The sequence below is a fragment of the Nothobranchius furzeri genome, chromosome 7 (assembly GCF_043380555.1).
Source record: "Nothobranchius furzeri strain GRZ-AD chromosome 7, NfurGRZ-RIMD1, whole genome shotgun sequence".
Lineage (NCBI taxonomy): Eukaryota > Metazoa > Chordata > Actinopteri > Cyprinodontiformes > Nothobranchiidae > Nothobranchius > Nothobranchius furzeri.
The window spans coordinates 42,799,522-42,814,601 of NC_091747.1; the positions used below are offsets into that span (position 1 = coordinate 42,799,522).

A 15,080-nucleotide genomic window follows, 5' to 3' on the forward strand; every position below is an offset into this window, starting at 1 on the left:
AATACAGTTGTAATTTAAAACTTTTCACAACGGGACAAGTACGAAACTTACCACAAGCTAGCTCTGAGTTTATAAAAAATCAAAATGGCGATGGCGAAACGAAAAGTTTGATGTCCCTCTCCACTGTCTGAGAACGATCCCCCACAATGATACTGTAATAAACAACTGTTTACCTGAGTCTCTGACCGGCACTCCTCCACTGTGATTCGTCCATTGTAGCTGGAGGCGGGCTCTTTGTGGTTGGCCAACGACCCTGTAGCTCAGGCAAATCTTGGTAGCAGGGCGCGTCGTGATTGGCCGTCTCTACTAATTCTTGGTAGCATCTTGGTAGCAGGAGGCCTCGTGATTGGATCACACTACCAAGATTTTGTTCGTCGCACAGGAGTCGGGGAGAGCCAGTCGGGCATTTGACAATCTTGACAAGTTTGACAACGTGAGGTGACACTGTTTTGCCATACAGGGTTTGTTGCCCTGGTCCTTCAGATACAACAAATTACTGTAACTCAGTAACAATAAAAGAGCTTATGAAGTTGAACACCAATCTTCTAAAGATCCAAAGTGTTTTGGGAATGGGTAGAACTTGAATGAAAACAATTGCTTTTGATTGGGCAACTTCATTTCAGACATTTGACCAAACTTACAACTTATCGATTGTATTCATTATCAAAGCCAGCAGTCTTACTTGGGATAAGTGGTTCTACAAGGTCAATGAAATAGCAAAGGACAACTTCAGAGGGTAGGTCACAATTCAACCTCTGCAACTTTATTATACCACTCCAATCTTCAGTCAAGATGGCCGAGCGGTCAAAGGCGCCAGACTCAAGCATTGCTTCCATTCCAATATGGGGATTCTGGTCTCCAGTAGGAGGCGTGGGTTCAAATCCCACTCTTGACACATTCATTAACTAGTAACAAAGGTTTATGATTAATTTTATCTCAAGAATAAAGATCTCTGGACGCTATCAGGAGCAATTTATTCAAAGATGGGTGGGTGTATCTTTGGTGTGCAGATCTGCAGAAAGACATATGTTGGTCTTTTTCTAATTGTTTTAGAAAAGTGCTTTTCTGTTAACAATGTTGTTATCTAACATAAAAAAACTTAAAAATAACTACTTTGCCACTCATTTGAAGATTTGTGCGCTTATGTGACAAACTTTTTTACAGTGTCATCAACCAATGAATGAATGAATGAAAGAATCTATCATCTATCTATCTATCTATCTATCTATCTATCTATCTATCTATCTATCTATCTATCTATCTATCTATCTATCTATCTATCTATCTATCTATCTATCTATCTATCTATCTATCATCTATTTATCTATCTGACTATTTTACTCTGTTTCTGTCTGTAACCATTTTGTAGCCTGACTAGCTCAGCCGGTAGAGCATGAGACTTTTAATCTCAGGGTCATGGTTTCAAGTCCCATGTTAGGCATTGATTCTGCAGGCAACATCTGTCTATTCATGTGTAATCTTTCTACTAATTCTTTTGTGAGAAGAATTGCAGGTGCTGGCATAAGAATTTGGGACTTTATTTGAGTTTTTTCTTAGTGTTGTCTGAGCTTAAAACTTCCCCCAATCTATGGCAACAATTTCTGTTTTTCAAATAAACGCATTTTGATTCAGGGTAAACTGGTGACACTGCATGAAAACATACTCTGTCAAATGACTAAGCGCCCAACGTGGGGCTCAAACCCATGACCCTTAGATTAAGAGTGTCATGCTCTACTGACTGAGCTAGTCAGGCATTTGACAATCTTGACAAGTTTGACAACGTGAGGTGACACTGTTTTGCCATACAGGGTTTGTTGCCCTGGTCCTTCAGATACAACAAATTACTGTAACTCAGTAACAATAAAAGAGCTTTTGAAGTTGAACACCAATCTTCTAAAGATCCAAAGTGTTTTGGGAATGGGTAGAACTTGAATGAAAACAATTGCTTTTGATTGGGCAACTTCATTTCAGACATTTGACCAAACTTACAACTTATCGATTGTATTCATTATCACAGCCAGCAGTCTTACTTGGGATAAGTGGTTCTACAAGGTCAATGAAATAGCAAAGGACAACTTCAGAGGGTAGGTCACAATTCAACCTCTGCAACTGTATTATACCACACCAATCTTCAGTCAAGATGGCCGAGCGGTCAAAGGCGCCAGACTCAAGCATTGCTTCCATTCCAATATGGGGATTCTGGTCTCCAGTAGGAGATGTGGGTTCAAATCCCACTCTTGACACATTCATTAACTAGAAACAATGGTTTATGATTAATTTTATCTCAAGAATAAAGATCTCTGGACGCTATCAAGAGCAATTTATTCAAAGATGGGTGGGTGTATCTTTGGTGTGCAGATCTGCAGAAAGACATATGTTGGTCTTTTTCTAAATTTTTTAGAAAAGTGCTTTTCTGTTAACAATGTTGTTATCTAAAATAAAAAAACTTAAAAATAACTACTGTGCCACTCATTTGAAGATTTGTGCGCTTATGTGACAAACTTTTTTACAGTGTCATCAGCCAATGAATGAATGAAAGAAAGAATCTATCTATCTATCTATCTATCTATCTATCTATCTATCTATCTATCTATCTATCTATCTATCTATCTATCTATCTATCTATCTATCTATCTATCTATCTGACTATTTTACTCTGTTTCTGTCTGAAATTATTTTGTAGCCTGACTAGCTCAGCCGGTAGAGCATGAGACTTTTAATCTCAGGGTCATGGGTTCAAGTCCCATGTTAGGCATACATTCTAAAGGCAACATCTGTCTATTCATGTGTAATCTTTCCACTAGTTCTTTTGTGAGAAGAATTGCAGGTGCTTGCATAAGAATTTGGGACTTTATTTGAGTTTTTCTTAGTGTTGTCTGAGCTTAAAACTTCCCCCAATCTATGGCAACAATTTCTGATTTTCAAGCAAACGCATTTTGATTCAGGGTAAACTGGTGACACTGCATGAAAACATACTCTGTCAAAGGACTAAGCGCCCAACGTGGGGCTCGAACCCACGACCCTGAGATTAAGAGTCTCATGCTCTACCGACTGAGCTAGTCGGGCATTTGACAATCTTGACAAGTTTGACAACGTGAGGTGACACTGTTTTGCCATACAGGGTTTGTTGCCCTGGTCCTTCAGATACAACAAATTACTGTAACTCAGTAACAATAAAAGAGCTTATGAAGTTGAACACCAATCTTCTAAAGATCCAAAGTGTTTTGGGAATGGGTAGAACTTGAATGAAAACAATTGCTTTTGATTGGGCAACTTCATTTCAGACATTTGACCAAACTTACAACTTATCGATTGTATTCATTATCACAGCCAGCAGTCTTACTTGGGATAAGTGGTTCTACAAGGTCAATGAAATAGCAAAGGACAACTTCAGAGGGTAGGTCACAATTCAACCTCTGCAACTTTATTATACCACTCCAATCTTCAGTCAAGATGGCCGAGCGGTCAAAGGCGCCAGACTCAAGCATTGCTTCCATTCCAATATGGGGATTCTGGTCTCCAGTAGGAGGCGTGGGTTCAAATCCCACTCTTGACACATTCATTAACTAGTAACAAAGGTTTATGATTAATTTTATCTCAAGAATAAAGATCTCTGGACGCTATCAGGAGCAATTTATTCAAAGATGGGTGGGTGTATCTTTGGTGTGCAGATCTGCAGAAAGACATATGTTGGTCTTTTTCTAATTGTTTTAGAAAAGTGCTTTTCTGTTAACAATGTTGTTATCTAACATAAAAAAACTTAAAAATAACTACTGTGCCACTCATTTGAAGATTTGTGCGCTTATGTGACAAACTTTTTTACAGTGTCATCAGCCAATGAATGAATGAAAGAAAGAATCTATCTATCTATCTATCTATCTATCTATCTATCTATCTATCTATCTATCTATCTATCTATCTATCTATCTATCTATCTATCTATCTATCTATCTATCTATATATCTATATATCTGACTATTTTACTCTGTTTCTGTCTGTAATCATTTTGTAGCCTGACTAGCTCAGCCGGTAGAGCATGAGACTTTTAATCTCAGGGTCATGGGTTCAAGTCCCATGTTAGGCATTGATTCTGCAGGCAACATCTGTCTATTCATGTGTAATCTTTCTACTAGTTCTTTTGTGAGAAGAATTGCAGGTGCTGGCATAAGAATTTGGGACTTTATTTGAGTTTTTTCTTAGTGTTGTCTGAGCTTAAAACTTCCCCCAATCTATGGCAACAATTTCTGTTTTTCAAATAAACGCATTTTGATTCAGGGTAAACTGGTGACACTGCATGAAAACATACTCTGTCAAAAGACTAAGCGCCCAACGTGGGGCTCAAACCCATGACCCTTAGACTAAGAGTTTCATGCTCTACTGACTGAGCTAGTCAGGCATTTGACAATCTTGACAAGTTTGACAACGTGAGGTGACACTGTTTTGCCATACAGGGTTTGTTGCCCTGGTCCTTCAGATACAACAAATTACTGTAACTCAGTAACAATAAAAGAGCTTTTGAAGTTGAACACCAATCTTCTAAAGATCCAAAGTGTTTTGGGAATGGGTAGAACTTGAATGAAAACAATTGCTTTTGATTGGGCAACTTCATTTCAGACATTTGACCAAACTTACAACTTATCGATTGTATTCATTATCACAGCCAGCAGTCTTACTTGGGATAAGTGGTTCTACAAGGTCAATGAAATAGCAAAGGACAACTTCAGAGGGTAGGTCACAATTCAACCTCTGCAACTGTATTATACCACACCAATCTTCAGTCAAGATGGCCGAGCGGTCAAAGGCGCCAGACTCAAGCATTGCTTCCATTTCAATATGGGGATTCTGGTCTCCAGTAGGAGATGTGGGTTCAAATCCCACTCTTGACACATTCATTAACTAGAAACAATGGTTTATGATTAATTTTATCTCAAGAATAAAGATCTCTGGACGCTATCAAGAGCAATTTATTCAAAGATGGGTGGGTGTATCTTTGGTGTACAGATCTGCAGAAAGACATATGTTGGTCTTTTTCTAAATTTTTTAGAAAAGTGCTTTTCTGTTAACAATGTTGTTATCTAAAATAAAAAAACTTAAAAATAACTACTGTGCCACTCATTTGAAGATTTGTGCGCTCATGTGACAAACTTTTTTACAGTGTCATCAGCCAATGAATTAATGAAAGAAATAATCTATCTATCTATCTATCTATCTATCTATCTATCTATCTATCTATCTATCTATCTATCTATCTATCTATCTATCTATCTATCTATCTATCTATCTATCTATCTATCTATCTATCTATCTATCTATCTATCTATCTATCTATCTATCTGACTATTTTACTCTGTTTCTGTCTGAAATCATTTTGTAGCCTGACTAGCTCAGCCGGTAGAGCATGAGACTTTTAATCTCAGGGTCATGGGTTCAAGTCCCATGTTAGGCATAGATTCTAAAGGCAACATCTTTCTATTCATGTGTAATCTTTCTACTAGTTCTTTTGTGAGAAGAATTGCAGGTGCTTGCATAAGAATTTTGGACTTTATTTGAGTTTTTCTTAGTGTTGTCTGAGCTTAAAACTTCCCCCAAGCTATGGCAATAATTTCTGATTTTCAAGCAAACGCATTTTGATTCAGGGTAAACTGGTGACACTGCATGAAAACATACTCTGTCAAAGGCCTAAGCGCCCAACGTGGGGCTCGAACCCACGACCCTGAGATTAAGAGTCTCATGCTCTACCGACTGAGCTAGTCGGGCATTTGACAATCTTGACAAGTTTGACAACGTGAGGTGACACTGTTTTGCCATACAGGGTTTGTTGCCCTGGTCCTTCAGATACAACAAATTACTGTAACTCAGTAACAATAAAAGAGCTTATGAAGTTGAACACCAATCTTCTAAAGATCCAAAGTGTTTTGGGAATGGGTAGAACTTGAATGAAAACAATTGCTTTTGATTGGGCAACTTCATTTCAGACATTTGACCAAACTTACAACTTATCGATTGTATTCATTATCAAAGCCAGCAGTCTTACTTGGGATAAGTGGTTCTACAAGGTCAATGAAATAGCAAAGGACAACTTCAGAGGGTAGGTCACGATTCAACCTCTGCAACTTTATTATACCACTCCAATCTTCAGTCAAGATGGCCGAGCGGTCAAAGGCGCCAGACTCAAGCATTGCTTCCATTCCAATATGGGGATTCTGGTCTCCAGTAGGAGGCGTGGGTTCAAATCCCACTCTTGACACATTCATTAACTAGTAACAAAGGTTTATGATTAATTTTATCTCAAGAATAAAGATCTCTGGACGCTATCAGGAGCAATTTATTCAAAGATGGGTGGGTGTATCTTTGGTGTGCAGATCTGCAGAAAGACATATGTTGGTCTTTTTCTAATTGTTTTAGAAAAGTGCTTTTCTGTTAACAATGTTGTTATCTAACATAAAAAAACTTAAAAATAACTACTGTGCCACTCATTTGAAGATTTGTGCGCTTATGTGACAAACTTTTTTACAGTGTCATCAGCCAATGAATGAATGAAAGAAAGAATCTATCTATCTATCTATCTATCTATCTATCTATCTATCTATCTATCTATCTATCTATCTATCTATCTATCTATCTATCTATCTATCTGACTATTTTACTCTGTTTCTGTCTGAAATCATTTTGTAGCCTGACTAGCTCAGCAGGTAGAGCATGAGACTTTTAATCTCAGGGTCATGGGTTCAAGTCCCATGTTAGGCATACATTCTAAAGGCAACATCTGTCTATTCATGTGTAATCTTTCTACTAGTTCTTTTGTGAGAAGAATTGCAGGTGCTTGCATAAGAATTTGGGACTTTATTTGAGTTTTTCTTAGTGTTGTCTGAGCTTAAAACTTCCCCCAATCTATGGCAACAATTTCTGATTTTCAAGCAAACGCATTTTGATTCAGGGTAAACTGGTGACACTGCATGAAAACATACTCTGTCAAAGGCCTAAGCGCCCAACGTGGGGCTCGAACCCACGACCCTGAGATTAAGAGTCTCATGCTCTACCGTCTGAGCTAGTCGGGCATTTGACAATCTTGACAAGTTTGACAACGTGAGGTGACACTGTTTTGCCATACAGGGTTTGTTGCCCTGGTCCTTCAGATACAACAAATTACTGTAACTCAGTAACAATAAAAGAGCTTATGAAGTTGAACACCAATCTTCTAAAGATCCAAAGTGTTTTGGGAATGGGTAGAACTTGAATGAAAACAATTGCTTTTGATTGGGCAACTTCATTTCAGACATTTGACCAAACTTACAACTTATCGATTGTATTCATTATCACAGCCAGCAGTCTTACTTGGGATAAGTGGTTCTACAAGGTCAATGAAATAGCAAAGGGCAACTTCAGAGGGTAGGTCACAATTCAACCTCTGCAACTTTATTATACCACTCCAATCTTCAGTCAAGATGGCCGAGCGGTCAAAGGCGCCAGACTCAAGCATTGCTTCCATTCCAATATGGGTATTCTGGTCTCCAGTAGGAGGCGTGGGTTCAAATCCCACTCTTGACACATTCATTAACTAGTAACAAAGGTTTATGATTAATTTTATCTCAAGAATAAAGATCTCTGGACGCTATCAGGAGCAATTTTTTCAAAGATGGGTGGGTGTATCTTTGGTGTGCAGATCTGCAGAAAGACATATGTTGGTCTTTTTCTAATTGTTTTAGAAAAGTGCTTTTCTGTTAACAATGTTGTTATCTAACATAAAAAAACTTAAAAATAACTACTGTGCCACTCATTTGAAGATTTGTGCGCTTATGTGACAAACTTTTTTACAGTGTCATCAGCCAATGAATGAATGAAAGAAAGAATCTATCTATCTATCTATCTATCTATCTATCTATCTATCTATCTATCTATCTATCTATCTATCTATCTATCTATATATCTATATATCTGACTATTTTACTCTGTTTCTGTCTGTAATCATTTTGTAGCCTGACTAGCTCAGCCGGTAGAGCATGAGACTTTTAATCTCAGGGTCATGGTTTCAAGTCCCATGTTAGGCATTGATTCTACAGGCAACATCTGTCTATTCATGTGTAATCTTTCTACTAGTTCTTTTGTGAGAAGAATTGCAGGTGCTGGCATAAGAATTTGGGACTTTATTTGAGTTTTTTCTTAGTGTTGTCTGAGCTTAAAACTTCCCCCATCTATGGCAACAATTTCTGTTTTTCAAATAAACGCATTTTGATTCAGGGTAAACTGGTGACACTGCATGAAAACATACTCTGTCAAATGACTAAGCGCCCAACGTGGGGCTCAAACCCATGACCCTTAGATTAAGAGTGTCATGCTCTACCGACTGAGCTAGTCAGGCATTTGACAATCTTGACAAGTTTGACGACGTGAGGTGACACTGTTTTGCCATACAGGGTTTGTTGCCCTGGTCCTTCAGATACAACAAATTACTGTAACTCAGTAACAATAAAAGAGCTTTTGAAGTTGAACACCAATCTTCTAAAGATCCAAAGTGTTTTGGGAATGGGTAGAACTTGAATGAAAACAATTGCTTTTGATTGGGCAACTTCATTTCAGACATTTGACCAAACTTAAAACTTATCGATTGTATTCATTATCACAGCCAGCAGTCTTACTTGGGATAAGTGGTTCTACAAGGTCAATGAAATAGCAAAGGACAACTTCAGAGGGTAGGTCACAATTCAACCTCTGCAACTGTATTATACCACACCAATCTTCAGTCAAGATGGCCGAGCGGTCAAAGGCGCCAGACTCAAGCATTGCTTTCATTCCAATATGGGGATTCTGGTCTCCAGTAGGAGATGTGGGTTCAAATCCCACTCTTGACACATTCATTAACTAGAAACAATGGTTTATGATTAATTTTATCTCAAGAATAAAGATCTCTGGACGCTATCAAGAGCAATTTATTCAAAGATGGGTGGGTGTATCTTTGGTGTGCAGATCTGCAGAAAGACATATGTTGGTCTTTTTCTAAATTTTTTAGAAAAGTGCTTTTCTGTTAACAATGTTGTTATCTAAAATAAAAAAACTTAAAAATAACTACTGTGCCACTCATTTGAAGATTTGTGCGCTTATGTGACAAACTTTTTTACAGTGTCATCAGCCAATGAATGAATGAAAGAAAGAATCTATCTATCTATCTATCTATCTATCTATCTATCTATCTATCTATCTATCTATCTATCTATCTATCTATCTATCTATCTATCTATCTATCTATCTATCTATCTATCTGACTATTTTACTCTGTTTCTGTCTGAAATCATTTTGTAGCCTGACTAGCTCAGCCGGTAGAGCATGAGACTTTTAATCTCAGGGTCATGGGTTCAAGTCCCATGTTAGGCATAGATTCTAAAGGCAACATCTGTCTATTCATGTGTAATCTTTCTACTAGTTCTTTTGTGAGAAGAATTGCAGGTGCTTGCATAAGAATTTGGGACTTTATTTGAGTTTTTCTTAGTGTTGTCTGAGCTTAAAACTTCCCCCAATCTATGGCAACAATTTCTGATTTTCAAGCAAACGCATTTTGATTCAGGGTAAACTGGTGACACTGCATGAAAACATACTCTGTCAAAGGCCTAAGCACCCAACGTGGGGCTCGAACCCACGACCCTGAGATTAAGAGTCTCATGCTCTACCGACTGAGCTAGTCGGGCATTTGACAATCTTGACAAGTTTGACAACGTGAGGTGACACTGTTTTGCCATACAGGGTTTGTTGCCCTGGTCCTTCAGATACAACAAATTACTGTAACTCAGTAACAATAAAAGAGCTTATGAAGTTGAACACCAATCTTCTAAAGATCCAAAGTGTTTTGGGAATGGGTAGAACTTGAATGAAAACAATTGCTTTTGATTGGGCAACTTCATTTCAGACATTTGACCAAACTTACAACTTATCGATTGTATTCATTATCACAGCCAGCAGTCTTACTTGGGATAAGTGGTTCTACAAGGTCAATGAAATAGCAAAGGACAACTTCAGAGGGTAGGTCACAATTCAACCTCTGCAACTTTATTATACCACTCCAATCTTCAGTCAAGATGGCCGAGCGGTCAAAGGCGCCAGACTCAAGCATTGCTTCCATTCCAATATGGGGATTCTGGTCTCCAGTAGGAGGCGTGGGTTCAAATCCCACTCTTGACACATTCGTTAACTAGTAACAAAGGTTTATGATTAATTTTATCTCAAGAATAAAGATCTCTGGACGCTATCAGGAGCAATTTATTCAAAGATGGGTGGGTGTATCTTTGGTGTGCAGATCTGCAGAAAGACATATGTTGGTCTTTTTCTAATTGTTTTAGAAAAGTGCTTTTCTGTTAACAATGTTGTTATCTAACATAAAAAAACTTAAAAATAACTACTGTGCCACTCATTTGAAGATTTGTGCGCTTATGTGACAAACTTTTTTACAGTGTCATCAGCCAATGAATGAATGAAAGAAAGAATCTATCTATCTATCTATCTATCTATCTATCTATCTATCTATCTATCTATCTATCTATCTATCTATCTATCTATCTATCTATCTATCTATCTATCTATCTGACTATTTTACTCTGTTTCTGTCTGAAATCATTTTGTAGCCTGACTAGCTCAGCCGGTAGAGCATGAGACTTTTAATCTCAGGGTCATGGGTTCAAGTCCCATGTTAGGCATAGATTCTAAAGGCAACATCTGTCTATTCATGTGTAATCTTTCTACTAGTTCTTTTGTGAGAAGAATTGCAGGTGCTTGCATAAGAATTTGGGACTTTATTTGAGTTTTTCTTAGTGTTGTCTGAACTTAAAACTTCCCCCAATCTATGGCAACAATTTCTGATTTTCAAGCAAACGCATTTTGATTCAGGGTAAACTGGTGACACTGCATGAAAACATACTCTGTCAAAGGCCTAAGCACCCAACGTGGGGCTCGAACCCACGACCCTGAGATTAAGAGTCTCATGCTCTACCGACTGAGCTAGTCGGGCATTTGACAATCTTGACAAGTTTGACAACGTGAGGTGACACTGTTTTGCCATACAGGGTTTGTTGCCCTGGTCCTTCAGATACAACAAATTACTGTAACTCAGTAACAATAAAAGAGCTTATGAAGTTGAACACCAATCTTCTAAAGATCCAAAGTGTTTTGGGAATGGGTAGAACTTGAATGAAAACAATTGCTTTTGATTGGGCAACTTCATTTCAGACATTTGACCAAACTTACAACTTATCGATTGTATTCATTATCACAGCCAGCAGTCTTACTTGGGATAAGTGGTTCTACAAGGTCAATGAAATAGCAAAGGACAACTTCAGAGGGTAGGTCACAATTCAACCTCTGCAACTTTATTATACCACTCCAATCTTCAGTCAAGATGGCTGAGCGGTCAAAGGCGCCAGACTCAAGCATTGCTTCCATTCCAATATGGGGATTCTCGTCTCCAGTAGGAGATGTGGGTTCAAATCCCACTCTTGACACATTCATTAACTAGAAACAATGGTTTATGATTAATTTTATCTCAAGAATAAAGATCTCTGGACGCTATCAAGAGCAATTTATTCAAAGATGGGTGGGTGTATCTTTGGTGTACAGATCTGCAGAAAGACATATGTTGGTCTTTTTCTAAATTTTTTAGAAAAGTGCTTTTCTGTTAACAATGTTGTTATCTAAAATAAAAAAACTTAAAAATAACTACTGTGCCACTCATTTGAAGATTTGTGCGCTTATGTGACAAACTTTTTTACAGTGTCATCAGCCAATGAATGAATGAAAGAAAGAATCTATCTATCTATCTATCTATCTATCTATCTATCTATCTATCTATCTATCTATCTATCTATCTATCTATCTATCTATCTATCTATCTGACTATTTTACTCTGTTTCTGTCTGAAATCATTTTGTAGCCTGACTAGCTCAGCCGGTAGAGCATGAGACTTTTAATTGCAGGGTCATGGGTTCAAGTCCCATGTTAGGCATAGATTCTAAAGGCAACATCTGTCTATTCATGTGTAATCTTTCTACTAGTTCTTTTGTGAGAAGAATTGCAGGTGCTTGCCAAAGAATTTGGGACTTTATTTGAGTTTTTCTTAGTGTTGTCTGAGCTTAAAACATCCCCCAATCTATGGCAACAATTTCTGTTTTTCAAGCAAACGCATTTTGATTCAGGGTAAACTGGTGACACTGCATGAAAACATACTCTGTCAAAGGCCTAAGCGCCCAACGTGGGGCTCGAACAGACGACCCTGAGATTAAGAGTCTCATGCTCTACCGACTGAGCTAGTCGGGCATTTGACAATCTTGACAAGTTTGACAACGTGAGGTGACACTGTTTTGCCATACAGGGTTTGTTGCCCTGGTCCTTCAGATACAACAAATTACTGTAACTCAGTAACAATAAAAGAGCTTATGAAGTTGAACACCAATCTTCTAAAGATCCAAAGTGTTTTGGGAATGGGTAGAACTTGAATGAAAACAATTGCTTTTGATTGGGCAACTTCATTTCAGACATTTGACCAAACTTACAACTTATCGATTGTATTCATTATCACAGCCAGCAGTCTTACTTGGGATAAGTGGTTCTACAAGGTCAATGAAATAGCAAAGGACAACTTCAGAGGGTAGGTCACAATTCAACCTCTGCAACTTTATTATACCACTCCAATCTTCAGTCGAGATGGCCGAGCGGTCAAAGGCGCCAGACTCAAGCATTGCTTCCATTCCAATATCGGGATTCTGGTCTCCAGTAGGAGGCGTGGGTTCAAATCCCACTCTTGACACATTCATTAACTAGTAACAAAGGTTTATGATTAATTTTATCTCAAGAATAAAGATCTCTGGACGCTATCAGGAGCAATTTATTCAAAGATGGGTGGGTGTATCTTTGGTGTGCAGATCTGCAGAAAGACATATGTTGGTCTTTTTCTAATTGTTTTAGAAAAGTGCTTTTCTGTTAACAATGTTGTTATCTAACATAAAAAAACTTAAAAATAACTACTGTGCCACTCATTTGAAGATTTGTGCGCTTATGTGACAAACTTTTTTACAGTGTCATCAACCAATGAATGAATGAATGAAAGAATCTATCATCTATCTATCTATCTATCTATCTATCTATCTATCTATCTATCTATCTATCTATCTATCTATCTATCTATCTATCTATCTATCTATCTATCTATCTGACTATTTTACTCTGTTTCTGTCTGAAATCATTTTGTAGCCTGACTAGCTCAGCCGGTAGAGCATGAGACTTTTAATCTCAGGGTCATGGGTTCAAGTCCCATGTTAGGCATAGATTCTAAAGGCAACATCTGTCTATTCATGTGTAATCTTTCTACTAGTTCTTTTGTGAGAAGAATTGCAGGTGCTTGCATAAGAATTTGGGACTTTATTTGAGTTTTTCTTAGTGTTGTCTGAGCTTAAAACTTCCCCCAATCTATGGCAACAATTTCTGATTTTCAAGCAAACGCATTTTGATTCAGGGTAAACTGGTGACACTGCATGAAAACATACTCTGTCAAAGGCCTAAGCACCCAACGTGGGGCTCGAACCCACGACCCTGAGATTAAGAGTCTCATGCTCTACCGACTGAGCTAGTCGGGCATTTGACAATCTTGACAAGTTTGACAACGTGAGGTGACACTGTTTTGCCATACAGGGTTTGTTGCCCTGGTCCTTCAGATACAACAAATTACTGTAACTCAGTAACAATAAAAGAGCTTATGAAGTTGAACACCAATCTTCTAAAGATCCAAAGTGTTTTGGGAATGGGTAGAACTTGAATGAAAACAATTGCTTTTGATTGGGCAACTTCATTTCAGACATTTGACCAAACTTACAACTTATCGATTGTATTCATTATCACAGCCAGCAGTCTTACTTGGGATAAGTGGTTCTACAAGGTCAATGAAATAGCAAAGGACAACTTCAGAGGGTAGGTCACAATTCAACCTCTGCAACTTTATTATACCACTCCAATCTTCAGTCAAGATGGCTGAGCGGTCAAAGGCGCCAGACTCAAGCATTGCTTCCATTCCAATATGGGGATTCTCGTCTCCAGTAGGAGATGTGGGTTCAAATCCCACTCTTGACACATTCATTAACTAGAAACAATGGTTTATGATTAATTTTATCTCAAGAATAAAGATCTCTGGACGCTATCAAGAGCAATTTATTCAAAGATGGGTGGGTGTATCTTTGGTGTACAGATCTGCAGAAAGACATATGTTGGTCTTTTTCTAAATTTTTTAGAAAAGTGCTTTTCTGTTAACAATGTTGTTATCTAAAATAAAAAAACTTAAAAATAACTACTGTGCCACTCATTTGAAGATTTGTGCGCTTATGTGACAAACTTTTTTACAGTGTCATCAACCAATGAATGAATGAATGAAATAATCTATCTATCTATCTATCTATCTATCTATCTATCTATCATCTATCTATCTATCTATCTATCTATCTATCTATCTATCTATCTATCTATCTATCTATCTATCTATCTGTCTATCTATCTATCATTTATCTATCTATCTGACTATTTTACTCCGTTTCTGTCTGTAATCATTTTGTAGCACAACTAGCTCAGCCGGTAGAGCATGAGACTTTTAATCTCAGGGTCATGGGTTCAGGTAACATGTTAGGAATAGATTCTACAGGCAACATCTGTCTATTCATGTGTAATCTTTCTACTACTTCTTTTGTGACAAGAATTGCAGGTGCTGGCATAAGAATTTGGGACTTTATTTGAGTTTTTTCTTAGTGTTGTCTGAGCTTAAAACTTCCCCCATCTATGGCAACAATTTCTGTTTTTCAAGCAAACGCATTTTGATTCAGGGTAAACTGGTGACACTGCATGAAAACATACTCTGTCAAAGGACTAAGCGCCCAACGTGGGGCTCGAACCCGCGACCCTGGGATTAAGAGTCTCATGCTATACCGACTGAGCTAGTCAGGCATTTGACAATCTCAACAAGTTTGACAACGTGAGGTGACACTGTTTTTTCATACAGGGTTTGTTGCCCTGGTCCTTCAGATACAACAAATTACTGTAACTCAGTAACAATAAAAGAGCGT

At 37.9% G+C, this 15,080-nt stretch overlaps 22 non-coding genes across 22 annotated transcripts; 16 read left to right on the forward strand and 6 right to left on the reverse strand.

Moving 5' to 3' along the window:
* Positions 1–786: 786 nt before the first annotated feature.
* Positions 787–895, forward strand: trnal-caa (transfer RNA leucine (anticodon CAA)). The gene is made up of 2 exons: positions 787–824; positions 850–895. It is a non-coding gene; the product is annotated as a tRNA-Leu (tRNA).
* A 1,239-nt stretch (positions 896–2,134) lies between these two features.
* Positions 2,135–2,243, forward strand: trnal-caa (transfer RNA leucine (anticodon CAA)). Its single transcript has 2 exons — positions 2,135–2,172; positions 2,198–2,243. It is a non-coding gene; the product is annotated as a tRNA-Leu (tRNA).
* Positions 2,244–2,682: 439 nt separating this feature from the next.
* Positions 2,683–2,755, forward strand: trnak-uuu (transfer RNA lysine (anticodon UUU)). The gene has a single exon. It is a non-coding gene; the product is annotated as a tRNA-Lys (tRNA).
* A 238-nt stretch (positions 2,756–2,993) lies between these two features.
* Positions 2,994–3,066, reverse strand: trnak-cuu (transfer RNA lysine (anticodon CUU)). The gene has a single exon. It is a non-coding gene; the product is annotated as a tRNA-Lys (tRNA).
* A 381-nt stretch (positions 3,067–3,447) lies between these two features.
* trnal-caa (transfer RNA leucine (anticodon CAA)) lies at positions 3,448–3,556 on the forward strand. The gene is made up of 2 exons: positions 3,448–3,485; positions 3,511–3,556. It is a non-coding gene; the product is annotated as a tRNA-Leu (tRNA).
* Positions 3,557–4,011: 455 nt separating this feature from the next.
* trnak-uuu (transfer RNA lysine (anticodon UUU)) lies at positions 4,012–4,084 on the forward strand. The gene has a single exon. It is a non-coding gene; the product is annotated as a tRNA-Lys (tRNA).
* Positions 4,085–4,777: 693 nt separating this feature from the next.
* On the forward strand, positions 4,778–4,886 carry trnal-caa (transfer RNA leucine (anticodon CAA)). Its single transcript has 2 exons — positions 4,778–4,815; positions 4,841–4,886. It is a non-coding gene; the product is annotated as a tRNA-Leu (tRNA).
* Positions 4,887–5,373: 487 nt separating this feature from the next.
* On the forward strand, positions 5,374–5,446 carry trnak-uuu (transfer RNA lysine (anticodon UUU)). The gene has a single exon. It is a non-coding gene; the product is annotated as a tRNA-Lys (tRNA).
* Positions 5,447–5,684: 238 nt separating this feature from the next.
* Positions 5,685–5,757, reverse strand: trnak-cuu (transfer RNA lysine (anticodon CUU)). The gene has a single exon. It is a non-coding gene; the product is annotated as a tRNA-Lys (tRNA).
* Positions 5,758–6,138: 381 nt separating this feature from the next.
* trnal-caa (transfer RNA leucine (anticodon CAA)) lies at positions 6,139–6,247 on the forward strand. The gene is made up of 2 exons: positions 6,139–6,176; positions 6,202–6,247. It is a non-coding gene; the product is annotated as a tRNA-Leu (tRNA).
* Positions 6,248–6,674: 427 nt separating this feature from the next.
* trnak-uuu (transfer RNA lysine (anticodon UUU)) lies at positions 6,675–6,747 on the forward strand. Its single transcript has one exon. It is a non-coding gene; the product is annotated as a tRNA-Lys (tRNA).
* A 238-nt stretch (positions 6,748–6,985) lies between these two features.
* Positions 6,986–7,058, reverse strand: trnak-cuu (transfer RNA lysine (anticodon CUU)). The gene has a single exon. It is a non-coding gene; the product is annotated as a tRNA-Lys (tRNA).
* Positions 7,059–7,439: 381 nt separating this feature from the next.
* trnal-caa (transfer RNA leucine (anticodon CAA)) lies at positions 7,440–7,548 on the forward strand. The gene is made up of 2 exons: positions 7,440–7,477; positions 7,503–7,548. It is a non-coding gene; the product is annotated as a tRNA-Leu (tRNA).
* A 1,192-nt stretch (positions 7,549–8,740) lies between these two features.
* trnal-caa (transfer RNA leucine (anticodon CAA)) lies at positions 8,741–8,849 on the forward strand. Its single transcript has 2 exons — positions 8,741–8,778; positions 8,804–8,849. It is a non-coding gene; the product is annotated as a tRNA-Leu (tRNA).
* Positions 8,850–9,296: 447 nt separating this feature from the next.
* Positions 9,297–9,369, forward strand: trnak-uuu (transfer RNA lysine (anticodon UUU)). The gene has a single exon. It is a non-coding gene; the product is annotated as a tRNA-Lys (tRNA).
* A 238-nt stretch (positions 9,370–9,607) lies between these two features.
* trnak-cuu (transfer RNA lysine (anticodon CUU)) lies at positions 9,608–9,680 on the reverse strand. Its single transcript has one exon. It is a non-coding gene; the product is annotated as a tRNA-Lys (tRNA).
* Positions 9,681–10,061: 381 nt separating this feature from the next.
* trnal-caa (transfer RNA leucine (anticodon CAA)) lies at positions 10,062–10,170 on the forward strand. The gene is made up of 2 exons: positions 10,062–10,099; positions 10,125–10,170. It is a non-coding gene; the product is annotated as a tRNA-Leu (tRNA).
* Positions 10,171–10,609: 439 nt separating this feature from the next.
* trnak-uuu (transfer RNA lysine (anticodon UUU)) lies at positions 10,610–10,682 on the forward strand. The gene has a single exon. It is a non-coding gene; the product is annotated as a tRNA-Lys (tRNA).
* Positions 10,683–10,920: 238 nt separating this feature from the next.
* trnak-cuu (transfer RNA lysine (anticodon CUU)) lies at positions 10,921–10,993 on the reverse strand. The gene has a single exon. It is a non-coding gene; the product is annotated as a tRNA-Lys (tRNA).
* A 1,682-nt stretch (positions 10,994–12,675) lies between these two features.
* On the forward strand, positions 12,676–12,784 carry trnal-caa (transfer RNA leucine (anticodon CAA)). The gene is made up of 2 exons: positions 12,676–12,713; positions 12,739–12,784. It is a non-coding gene; the product is annotated as a tRNA-Leu (tRNA).
* Positions 12,785–13,226: 442 nt separating this feature from the next.
* trnak-uuu (transfer RNA lysine (anticodon UUU)) lies at positions 13,227–13,299 on the forward strand. Its single transcript has one exon. It is a non-coding gene; the product is annotated as a tRNA-Lys (tRNA).
* A 238-nt stretch (positions 13,300–13,537) lies between these two features.
* On the reverse strand, positions 13,538–13,610 carry trnak-cuu (transfer RNA lysine (anticodon CUU)). Its single transcript has one exon. It is a non-coding gene; the product is annotated as a tRNA-Lys (tRNA).
* Between the last annotated feature and the right edge of the window lie 1,470 nt (positions 13,611–15,080).